At 36.7% G+C, this 12,160-nt stretch overlaps 1 long non-coding RNA gene across 1 annotated transcript; it reads left to right on the plus strand.

Annotated features, from left to right (window-relative positions):
* The first annotated feature begins 718 nt into the window (after positions 1-718).
* On the plus strand, positions 719-2,315 carry LOC137480341 (uncharacterized). The gene is made up of 2 exons (XR_011002869.1): positions 719-922; positions 1,759-2,315. It is a non-coding gene; the product is annotated as an uncharacterized lncRNA (long non-coding RNA).
* Positions 2,316-12,160: the final 9,845 nt, after the last annotated feature.

A 12,160-nucleotide genomic window follows, 5' to 3' on the forward strand; every position in this document is an offset into this window, starting at 1 on the left:
TGAGAATTTATTTTTGGTAATGGACCTTGTCCGAAATCTTAGCTGTAGTTTACAATAGTCCCTCTAATTATTGTAATGACCACTAAGATATTTTGTTCAAGGACATGTGTTTGTTCTTGTTGTGGATTAACCTGTACAAATCTATTTTTTGCCCTTTCCATTCTTCCCTATTACAGACTCTCATTCTCTGATATCATAACATTTTCTACTAATTCTTTAAATTTGGATTACATCCTTGAAGACACAGTCAGTCTTCTAATATTATGGAAATAGAGCTCTCTACTACATGAGCATGGATGGTTTGGATTTGTTGACCTTTTTGTCAGAAAGTGATTTTTACATTTCATCAAGTTGCACTGCAGGCTTAAATATATTTCTAATTAAAAGTAGAACCAACACTTTCATGTAATTTTTTCTACTAAGTATCCTTCTTGTTTTAGGAGTTATGGACTCTTGCACATTCACCTGTAATTTGGGACTTCCATAGCTCATCTAGAATCATAAAGCACATCTGTTAAAAATGGTACATCATGCAGAGAGATTTTCTACAAACTGACTGATAAACAATCCAGCAAAATTTTCATTCTTATCTTAGCATCCTACTCAGCTAACTTACAAGGGCATCTAGTTGTTGATTTAACTGATAGAGAACCTCATGTCTTCCAGTGACTCTGGCATTTGGTTCTGTATTGAAATATATATTTAAATTACATTCCTAATTTGAGAATCATGATATTAAGTTGAATATCATGTTGTCTTTGGCAATAAGTTTCAAACAGTCTTAGAGGTTAAGAAACACTTTTCTTCTGTTCCAAGGATACCTACTCTTTGGTGGTCTCCAAGCTCTCATCCTTATTATTAAAACTAAATCTCATTGGTATTTTGTAATATATCAGTCAGGGAGGCATCCTTGTTTCTCTGGGTAAATGACTAATTCAGGAGAGTAATTTGAAAAAGGTTATTGCTAAATATGTTTTCTTTATATGAAAGGAAATACAGACTGTAATGAGACAAAACAGGAAAATATAAATATCTACACATATACAAATTTTTCTATATATATCTGTTTGAGCATATTGTAGGTCTCTGTTTATTAGGTTATTAGTGAAGAAATAAAAGGAAATGTTATTCTTAAATGATTTAACACATCATCAATTTTTCCTCTTAATGTGGTTGTATGGTTTTAAGCAGGTGAAGTTTTATGTTTTCAAAGATTTGCAGTTTGGAGGCTAAGAGTACTGCATTGGTTTATTAGATAGAGATCTTCAAAGAAGATTCCTCGAAAAATGTGACCTCACCTGATTATGTATCAAGCCATTCAGGAAAGGCAGCTGCAGTAACGTGAAAATCCATCATGAAATTTTCTTTGTGCAGAATAATCAATAATTTTAAATTATGCTTTTGCTGCAAAAGAATATTGAAAAATATGAGAGATGTTAATTTTCCGAATAATAAATTACTGTCTTGTGAATTAGAAAAAAAAAAAAAAAAAAAAAAAAAAAAAAACCAAAAAAAACCAAAAAACAAAACAAAAAAACCCAAAAAACCCCAAAACCTGCTGTGCAGTAGCTTAATTCAAGCAGAAAATTAGCTTCTGTGTTCAGTAATTTTGGCTATATTTAACATTTTACAAAATATCAAGAAACAATGTTTAGGTAAATGCGCTTCATGTAACAGTAATAGGGTCAGTCCAATTTCTACAGAAAGCTGATGTTCTGTTTATATGCAAATTACTAAGCAGTGTACATCCATTCACAGCAGACCAAACATTACAAAGAAATCCATTTGGAGTTGTCTGTGGATGTATGAAGCCAGGATGTATTGACTGGCACATGCTGCACTGCAGGATGTGCACAGCATGGCTCCCATTCACACCCCACCATGGGATGCTGCAGCCATAGGACATAGCATACCCACCCTCAGCAGCCGATAAGGGACTCTTTGTAACATGCTAACAGTGATGGCTACCTCAACAGGAGAGTGGTGTGTCCACTTATTGTTTTGAAATGGACACAGCTGAACTGAGACATAACAAGTTCTCTGTACAGCCTTGCAATTTCTCAACATAGTCCAAACCAGCAAATGTTCCGAGCTCAGACATGCAAAGATTTTGTATAGGCTCAGACATTATATACTTCATCAAAAAGAAAATTAGATTCTGTGTAGTTTTAGATTTCTCAGCTACACCTGGAACAATCTATACAAGAGTTTCAAAAATAAGTACCACAAATACAGAAATGAACTCAGGAAATAAGTGTGTATAAAAGTATCATTATAGCAGTTTTAAAGAAAAAATAAAAATGAACTGGTGGTACCTTTTACAATTCTACTCTATGAACATCACCTTTCTATCTTTCTATATTGCATCTCTAAAGACAGTCCCATGATGACTGCTGCACTATTTTTTTTTATTAATTGTTTAATGTGTGGCTTGCTTTTACAACCCCACTCTTTAGTGCAAATAAATCACTTCCTAAAGACTTGCAGATGTATGGACTTTGAGGGAAGTGTAGTGGAGAAAATGAAGCTTCACTTATGGTGTTAATGGACAGAGTTTTCAGAAGAATTCAGCCCCTGCATATTCAGAAAAATTTTCTTAAGGAGTCTTCATAAATAATAATGTGTATTTAATTTAAAGTGAACACATACTGATTCTAAAACTTTCAGGAAAAAAAAAATTCTGGCTCCTGTATTCTGTCAAACAGGTTTTCTTTGGCCTTCTAAAATCCAGTCTCTTAGCACTGTTGTTTTGCTTTGTAAGCAATGACAGGAGGCACATTCAGTGTGCACTGCCCTTCAGAAGTCATAACACACACTGAGGCAACAGAGCTCTACAGTATCATAACACAAATTTAGCCAAAGTTCCCCAAACCTTGAAGAAAAAGAAGAAAAAGTGCCATAACAACTAAGCTATTTGTTCCACAGGACAAAACAAAGGGAGAAAGTGGAAATATGAATCTTGTAAATGTAGACCAGGAAAGCGGGGAAACAGTGGGAGACCAATTAATTTTAGAAGGCAACTCATGACATTTTAGAAATAATTGAAAAGAAAATTATGAGAAGGGCAGAAGAAAATAGAAAAAGAGGAAACAAAAAGGGAAAATAAATTGAAAGAGAACTAAAAAAATAGAAAATAAATGCTTTCAAAACTTGCTGAGGCCGACTTCCTCACAAATTATGTAGGATAAAGAGATAAAACACTTTCACTCCAATATCAGCTTATATAGTCTTAAAAGTGGAAAAAAGAAAAAACAACACCCCTCTCCAGTTACTGCCATACATATTGCTTCTCAAGAAACAAAATTCCTGCTAAGAAAAAAAGCATGCTGAAGGCACTCCTATTAACTTTATAACCTGTGTGCATGAAGCAGGCACAAGCCATGAACTATGAAACCACTTACTATGAGAATTTGGAGCAGCCAGGGGTTGTGCAAAGGAAGTCGGTGTGTCTCTGCATGTCTCTGTGTGTGCATATATGTAGGGGACAAAGGGGCAAATCAGAAAGTGTCAGAGTGCTTATACATTATCACAAACTTTTTTTAATGTGGAAGCCATATTTTTCCCCAACACAAAAAAAGAGTGATCAACCTTGTCGGAACCCAGAATGTCCCTTGGACACTCTTGGATGTTCCGGGCCCAGGTCAAAAGCATTTGAGACCCTGGAATGCAGCCACAGACCCCTGTGGCTTTGAACCTGATCCATGGAACAATTTATCAACCTTGCAGGAAGAACAAGAAATCACAAAAGTTTAGATATTGTAGTAGAAGTAGTCACAAAGTGAAAGGAAGAAATTTTGAGTGCTGTACAGGGGGGTTTTACGCCTTCTACAGAGGGGTCTGAGTTTTGTACATGGGGGTCAGAGGTTCTAAGATGGAGGGACTTGGGTGTGCCCTGTCCTCTTTCCTTCTTCTTCCTAACCTCCATGTTCTTGGTGATGTTGGCACTCACAGATTGGTTTAGAGTAAAAAGTCACTGTTCAGTATAGGTGATGGGCATTGGGGAAAAACTGTAAACATCTAATACGTAATGTATGATCTAAAAGAGGGCACCAGCCCCCTGGGTGTCATAGTGTGCCCTTGCCTGACTGCTGAACGGACCGCAGCAGCTCAGGGAGAAAATCTTTTAGATAACATACAACAAACTACCTTGAGACCGGATGACTGAAGAAAGACTACTGAGTCTTTCTTTGGAGGCACGGGTTGGAGGAGAGACTTTTCCACCATTCCGGGCCACCCCAATCAGGGAGTGAGCCCGGAAACAACCTCAGAAATATGAAATTCTGGGATGCAACCAATTCTAATAGCTATGACAACATGGCTATACACAAGAGTTCTTTAATACATGCACAAACTCATTCCACTTCTGCTGAGGTAAGTTGAAGGATGGTGATGAGAGTGGGAATTACTGTGGGTGAATATCCACTCTCAGCAGGCTGTAATCCAGTCTAGTCAGCTCTACTTCTTTTTTGCTTGTTTGTTTGGTTGCCTTTTTTTCATCAGTGGAACAGAGGAAGTGGTTCCAGCAAGATTTGAAGCTTCTAGTGGGCATCTTTTCATTGATCCTTCCAATGTTAAATGAGCAACAAAATTGCAACATTCCTCTGAAAAACTCCAAAATACATTTGTGTCTCATTAAGGAATTATGGTGTGATGATGTTCTCTGGACTCCTGTAACAGCAGTCCTGATTTAATGTCATAAGTCTGTGAATGTTCTGCTTATATCTTCAGTGAAGTCAGTCTGGAATGGAAATTAATAATTTCACAATAAATATCTAACAAATTCTAAAGACAATATGGATGTCAGCACTGTGGGGAAAGAAGTCCAGACAAAGAACTTAAAGGAAATTCAATGACCACTTCAGCCACTGAGTGGTTTGCATGAATTTCACAATAGAGATGAATTTATAAACATTCTTTTGTGAATGTTTCTAAATGTTCTCTCCCCTCCCATCTACCAGAGCTGTGATTGACTTCAGAGAAGATGACTCTTTGACATTAGCAGAGAGGCTTATATAGATAGGGGTAATTGATTTAAATTTCATAATATAATTTCTTTTCACAGGTCCCATCAGTAAATAATATACTCACAATCCATTCACAGACAGAAAAAGATTCAAAGACAGGGAGCAGAGGAAAGAATATATAATATTCTTCAATGAAACTCAGCATAAAGTTCTTTACTGAGGATCCAAGGCAGACTTTACATAGACAATGTAATCCCATGCTTTGGAATATTTTTCTTTATAATATTATCAGGAAGCGAGTTTTTTTTTTTTTTTTCCCTCCCCACTTTAATTTACATCTGGACAGATAATTTATTCACTTACACATGAAATTTTGGCTTCCTTTGTAATGTTAATGTTTTGTCATCTGTTCACCTGAACAGATAACAAAAAATTATGATTGCTAGTTTCTTAGCTTTCTTCTGAAACATCAAGTAGGGTTTTTAAACTAAAACCAGCAGCTGGGCTAGGCTTAAGCAACTTCCCTCTGCTGAAAGAGCAGCAGACAACGCCAGTAGCTCACTCTTTCCACTGTATTTTCTGCCTGCAATTAGTGAAGAAGACTTCTGTAAAGTCTGCGGTGGTGAGTTAGGATTACTGAAATGTTGGGGGGAGACAGATAAAACAATTATGTTGTTCTTGTCAGATGCTAGGTCTATAATGTGTATCAAAGGTGACTTCACAGAATAAATGTGATCACTTACATGAGTTGATGGTTCATTTAATGTTTCCATGAGCCAGAGACATGCTCGGGGATCAAGTTCCCTCTCCAAGATGGAATGGTCAAGTACCTAGGCTGCACAGTGCTGTAGGCAAGAGTCAAACCTACAGCTGGTCTTTCAGAGTGTTTTGGGAGTTGGTCCCTCTTGTTGTGGTGCAGCAGAAAGGAGAAGTGTTGTGTTGTTTTGCAGTTTTCCCTGCTATGTGTCTCCCTAGAGACATGGTCTATTCCAATCTGATGCATCTGCAGTCTCCTGGGTGAACATCCTACCCTCCCTCATAAGTCAGTACCCAGGGAACTGTAGTTCATCAGATTACCAGAACATCTCCAGGGGTATCTGGGAGACAGATGAATGGGACAAGCAGTGAACAGTGTCCAACAAAGGAGAACCTGTGTCTTGCAGAGCACCATGCACAGAGAGCAGAATTAGCTATCCAAAAGTGAGAGTATGATTAGACGTGTGGTTGGAGCTTTGTGCTTCCACAGAAGAATGCCCAAAGAGAGTGCAGGAATGGAATAGGATGGAGGGGAAATGACACTGTCAGGGTCTACTACTTCAAGGCAGCTCATCTGCAGGGATAAGTATGGGTTAGAAGGTGCTACAGATCCCAGGGAATGTGATTTGAATAAAGGAGCACTCATTCCGTAGCACAAAACTCCCTGCATGGAATCCTCGTCAAGGAATTTGTATTTTAGTATTTTATTTTATATCTAAATTACTTATTTTTTCTTATAATGTCAGAATGGTTTAAGGTTGGACTCTGTCCTTTTTGTGGTTTCTTTTTTTTCTTGGTCAGTGATCTAGCTTCAAGCCAGGGTTTATGTTCACAAGCCTCAGCAGTCTTCATGAGACTTTTTCATCCATTTTTTTCCCTACTCTGCAGTCTGTTCTTCCCCCTTGCTACAATAAAAAACCTGAAATGCGCTGTTCAGATAATTCGGGATGCCTTCCAGATCCTGAAGTTTGAAGTGCTCAGTATCAAAAGATTCATATTTTGTAGGAAAATTAAATGTCCTATGTTATCCAGCACCTTTCAACTCATACTCGCACATCAGAAATAAAGGAACTGAATTTCAAGTCAGTGTAAAAATTGAAATTAATTTTGGAACTCAGTTACCTATTAAATATGTCTGCAAATGAAATTAATCTGCAGCTAAAATATAATTTAATAAAGTGCAATAAATTAAGTTAAAAGAAAAGAACATTAAAAGAAAGGCATTAATTTTTCCCATTTCCTTCACTTAACACATTCTCCAGGATTTTATACTTCTACTTCATCTCAGACAATAGTATGATTTTTCAGAATTAACTGAAATTTGGAACTTAATAGAATGTTTCTATATATTAATACAGAGAAAAAATTGAAGGTTTACCTGTGAGGCAGCCACATCAGCTCACACAGATATTAGATTTAAAGGACAAAACTTTGATTTGTTTTTGCAACAGCAAATTTGCAAGACTCTCCATGACTCTATGAGTGGGTTACTAACAATGTGGAATGTGTTCATTTTTTTGTGAACATTTGGTGGATGGCTGTTTCAAGATTTTTTTCCTTCCCTTACAATGTCCCATCATGATATATTGCATTTTTTTTTCTTTGAGCAAGCTTTTTTCTGTACCTTTGCCTGCTCACAGAACGACCATCTCTCTTGGCCGTTGTTATCCTCCAGATCTTGGTTTGCCTCTGAGCATGACTGGCCTCTCCCATGAGCTTCCAGTTTGTACATGTAAACTTTAGATCTGTTCTAGAATTTCTTCTCTATATTTTAATTTTTTTTCTGTAACTATATCAGTAACTTCACTAGCATATTGACTGTTTGTTTTATATGCTAAGCATATAAAATGCTTACTATCACTCATACACTTTAAGGACTCCACTGTAGTGGGGCTTGATTGCTGAAAAGACCTGACTTTCAAAATTTCTGAGCACTAAATCTATGAAATAAAGAATATTCTTTAAATTCTTCCTTTTCTTCATATTACTCACTCCTCAGGACTGCAAGAAACTGAGGTTCTAGATTTGCTGTGCTACATTTTGTGTCCTAAAGTAGCTGGTAAGAACTAAAATAATACTTATGTCTAAATCATTGCAAGCAAACAAAAAAAAATTCAAACATATAAATTGTGGATTATTAAAAATGTTGAATGTTTTTCTTTTATATTCCATAATATATTTTAATGTGCAGACTTACACTAATGATATAACCCAGACTAATATCATGAACAGCTAATATATCATAATTGAATTATGGACAAAGCCCTACACTGATATTCCTGATTCCCCATATAATTCAGTTCCAAAGAGAACGGATGCACAGAATCTTAAAAAAAAAAAAAAAAAAAAAAAAGTATCAATTTACTGCTAAGAGTTTGCTAAGAGTTATGAATATTAATTTTATTGCTAACAAAGCCAGAGCAGAATAATGAAAAGTAAAATAAGCCCTTTAAAACACCTTCCCCCCACCCCTCCCTCCTTCCCATCTCTACCTTCTCCCCCCAGTGGCACAGAGAGACAGAGAATGGGGGTTATGGTAGTTGCATCACACATTGTTTCTTCCACTGCTCAAGGAGGGGAGTCCTTCCCCTGCTCCAGGGTGGGGTCCTTTCCATAGGAAGTAGTTCTCCATGTATTGCAATGTGAGCTGATCTCATGGGCTATAGTTCTCCACAAACTGCTGAGGCATGGGCACTCTTCCACAGGGTGCAGTCCTACACGAACAGCCTGCTCCAGGATGGGACACCCATGGAGTCACAAGTCCTACCAGAAAACCTGCTCCAATGTGGGCTCCTCTCTCCATGGGTCTGCAGGTCCCTACCAGGAGCCTGCTCCAGCACAGGCCTCCCACAGGGTCACAGCCGCCTCTCAGGAATCCACCTGCTCCAGTGTGAGTCTCCTCCACAGGCTGCAGGTGGACCTCTGCATCCCCATGGACCTCCAAGACCTGCAGGGGCACAGCTTCTTCACCATGGTCTGCACCACAGGCTGCAGGGGAACCTCAGCTCCAGTACTTGAAGCACTTCCTCCCCTCCTTCTGCACTGACCTTGGTGTCTGCAGGGCTGTTCCTCTCACATATTTTCACCCCCCTCTTCTCTGTCTGCAATTACAATTGCACAATAACTTCTTTTTTTTCCTTCTTCTTGAATATATGATCACAGAAATGTTACCACCATCTCTGATAGGCTCATCCTTGGCCAGCAGTGGGTCTGTTCTGGAGCCAGCTGGCATTGGCTTTGCTGGACATGGTGTAATCTTCTGGCAGTTTCTCACAGAAGACACCCCTATTTTCCCTCCACTAACAAAACCTGGCCATACAAACCCAATACAATTATTTAGGTTTTTTGTTTTTAATTTCCCCCCCCCCCTTTTTAATTAATAGAAATGAATGCCACATTTTTCTTTTTAAATTGTAAAATATTATATTTTCTGCAAACAATTTTATTTATTTCCTTTTGCCAGTGTTTTAAGAAAGGAGACATGGAATAGAAAACAGAAGCATGATTTGTATGCAGCAATGACTTACATTGGTATAAAAGCAAATGGTTATAAAATTCTTACTATCACTTCTACAATAGAAAATCATGCAGTCTCAGCTAAAATGAAATGAACAATAATAATGACAATGCTAGGCGGAAATGCATATGGTAAAGAGGTATCAAATATGCAGTTAGGAAGAGGATGTATAATTTATTTAATAATTTTTTCTAAGCCATGTACAACCCTTGAAGAAGTGATGAATATTTCATAATTCACAAAAACATCCAACTAAAATCTGTAGCTTGGTTACACAGCTATCATTTTGACAGAAATAAAATAAATTCTTTATTTTAGATTTAATTCTTCAGGTTTCTCTGAATGCTACACAGAGTAACATCAATAAAAAATCAAGTTATGGTTAAAAATTTATGTACTTTCTGCATACCTACAAATTGAATACTTTAGTAATTTTAAAGGTTCCCCACTCCCCAATGTTTTTATTATCCTTGACTGTAGAGAAGTTTACATATGGCTCTACATACAGAAAGCTATTTACATAAATTGCTAGACTCAGCCACGTCTACAAGGGTGAGAAAACTGCAGTGCTGGATTTCCAGCTCTATCTTTAATGCTCTAGGATCCAGTTCTGTTACGGAAAGCTGTGAGCTTGGAACAAGTTGTAAGGAAGAAAACTTCATTTCACAAAAATCCATTCCACAAAATGACAAATATTCTGTATATTTGTGACTCATTTTTGAAGAGGAAAGAAACATCTTTAGTAAAATTTTTCTCATTTGGGTAAACACCCTAATTGCTAGAAATGTCCTAGATCTTCTAAAGGACAATGTTTGCTACTCTGACATCACCTTGTTGATTTTAATGACATGTAAATTATATTGGCTTATATCCAGAAAGAGTTCCTGGAATAGTTCTCTGAAATGCTGGTGAGCACTACTCATCTGAGTGGGAAAACTGAAAGTGTTCTGCTCTACTCCCCTATGCACATGATCAATAACTGAATACAATAGTTTTGAGGTTTTAGCTCACTGGAAATACAGAAATTGATTCCAAGCCAGTCACCTCCTAGAAACATCTTGGAATAGATTCCAGTTCTGAGTTCAAGACTATTTAATACACTAAATGAAATACATATTCAATATTTATTGATATGAGAAATCCAAATTCACAAAACAGTACATACAATATGGAACATCAATTTTTTCTTATTTCCAATATCAATGACAGTGAAAAACTCACATGACGCACAAAAGTGAAGTAGAATAACAAAAAAAAGTTTGTTTCAGTTTAGAAAAGTGCATCAAAAATACATGTTTCACAACAATCTGTTACAATCTATCAAAGATATAAACCAAGTGAGAAGACATCTTATGTATTTTCTTTAGTTAGTTATTTAAGTTTATCAGACTTTCACTATTGATTATAAGAAAATTAGTTCCACTATCTAGTTGATTGGATGTATAAATAAGCACATATTGTTGGTAGGAAAGGTAAATATTTTTCAGAAACAATGCTTCTTATAACTCCTTCTGGGATACGAAAGGGATTTTATTGCTTTTCTGACATTTAATTTTTTTTAATTGTGTTATATGTACAGAGAGATGCTTCTCGTGGTGATTTTAAGGAGAACTTGTGAAGAACTTATCAAATGTTACAAAATTTTGAAATCTTCCATTTCAAGACAGAGAAATGCTTCTTTGGCAATGCTTCTATACAAAGCACAGCTTTTTAAATTAGTTTTACATTGCCCCTGTTTCCAAATCAGCAGCCTTTAAATCTACATGTTCTTTTCTGTAATACATATTCTGACAAGGGGCAGAGCCTGCTATGTTTGATGGTGCCAACTGGGAACCTGCAATGACATCATCCTCTTCTTTTTTGCACACACTCCATTGTTGCATCTTTGCTAATTACTGGAACCACCCTTTACATGGTAACTAAACAGAAAAAAAAAACAAAAAAAAAACAAAAACAAAAAAAAAAACCAAAACAGTGCCTGATGTAATATCTATTCAGCTAACGAACAAAGGGAACTGCATTAAGAAGATATCTGCCTGAAATTTCTTCTTAATTGACAACATATGGCAGGTATTCCAAAGGGCTACAGGGAACCTCTCCACACACTTTGTGTTGCCTAGGCTTTACTTTGAGATTTAATTGGATACTTTTACAGGCTGGAGTATGTTACTTAGTGGGATGGACTGATGAAGCAAAAAAAAAAATAGGAGGGCAATGAATAGAAAGATTCAGTGATGTATGAGATCTTGTGCCAGCACGAGGACAGTATCTGATAAAGGGGAAACTGGTACAATGAAACAGAATTTCTGAAGAGAAAATATAATTTTAAAACTAAAATGAGTATTGGCAGTTAAAATGAAAGTTTCTGTCATGAAGTCTTCACTATGCAGCATAAACTCCTATAGCACTAGGACTTGATAATGATCGAAGTTTATTTTGCCAGCTTACTTGCACACCTGTGAATTGCTGATATTGACTATCTGAAATGGAGGTATTGCAGATGGCAGCATGCAGGCAAAATATAGTTGCCTTTGCACTGAAAAGTATACAATCTAAATAGCACCCTCTCAATAATAATGAAAACATGGTTATGCTCTTCTAGCCTATTTTGCACAAAAATTGTTCAACCTCAAATACTTCTTGTGGAGATTTTTCATTTCAAGATTATGTGCTACTGGGATGGACAGGTATGTGATATAATACAGTCAAAGTAGCTGCAGAACTCTGCACATTTTCATTATATCCTAGTCAAGAATACTTGGTGCTTGTTGAAATACATATTGGCATGACACCCTAGCATGTGCTAAGCAGAGATAGCAGAATATTGGTTTCTCACCCAGGTATTTCTCTTAGTATTTTTGCCTAGGCTTTTCTTTACTCATTGAAATGACCAAAAGAATCAGTTGACAGGGGATAAATTCAG

The sequence above is a fragment of the Anomalospiza imberbis genome, chromosome 1, assembly GCF_031753505.1.
Source record: "Anomalospiza imberbis isolate Cuckoo-Finch-1a 21T00152 chromosome 1, ASM3175350v1, whole genome shotgun sequence".
NCBI classification, from domain to species: Eukaryota; Metazoa; Chordata; class Aves; order Passeriformes; family Viduidae; genus Anomalospiza; species Anomalospiza imberbis.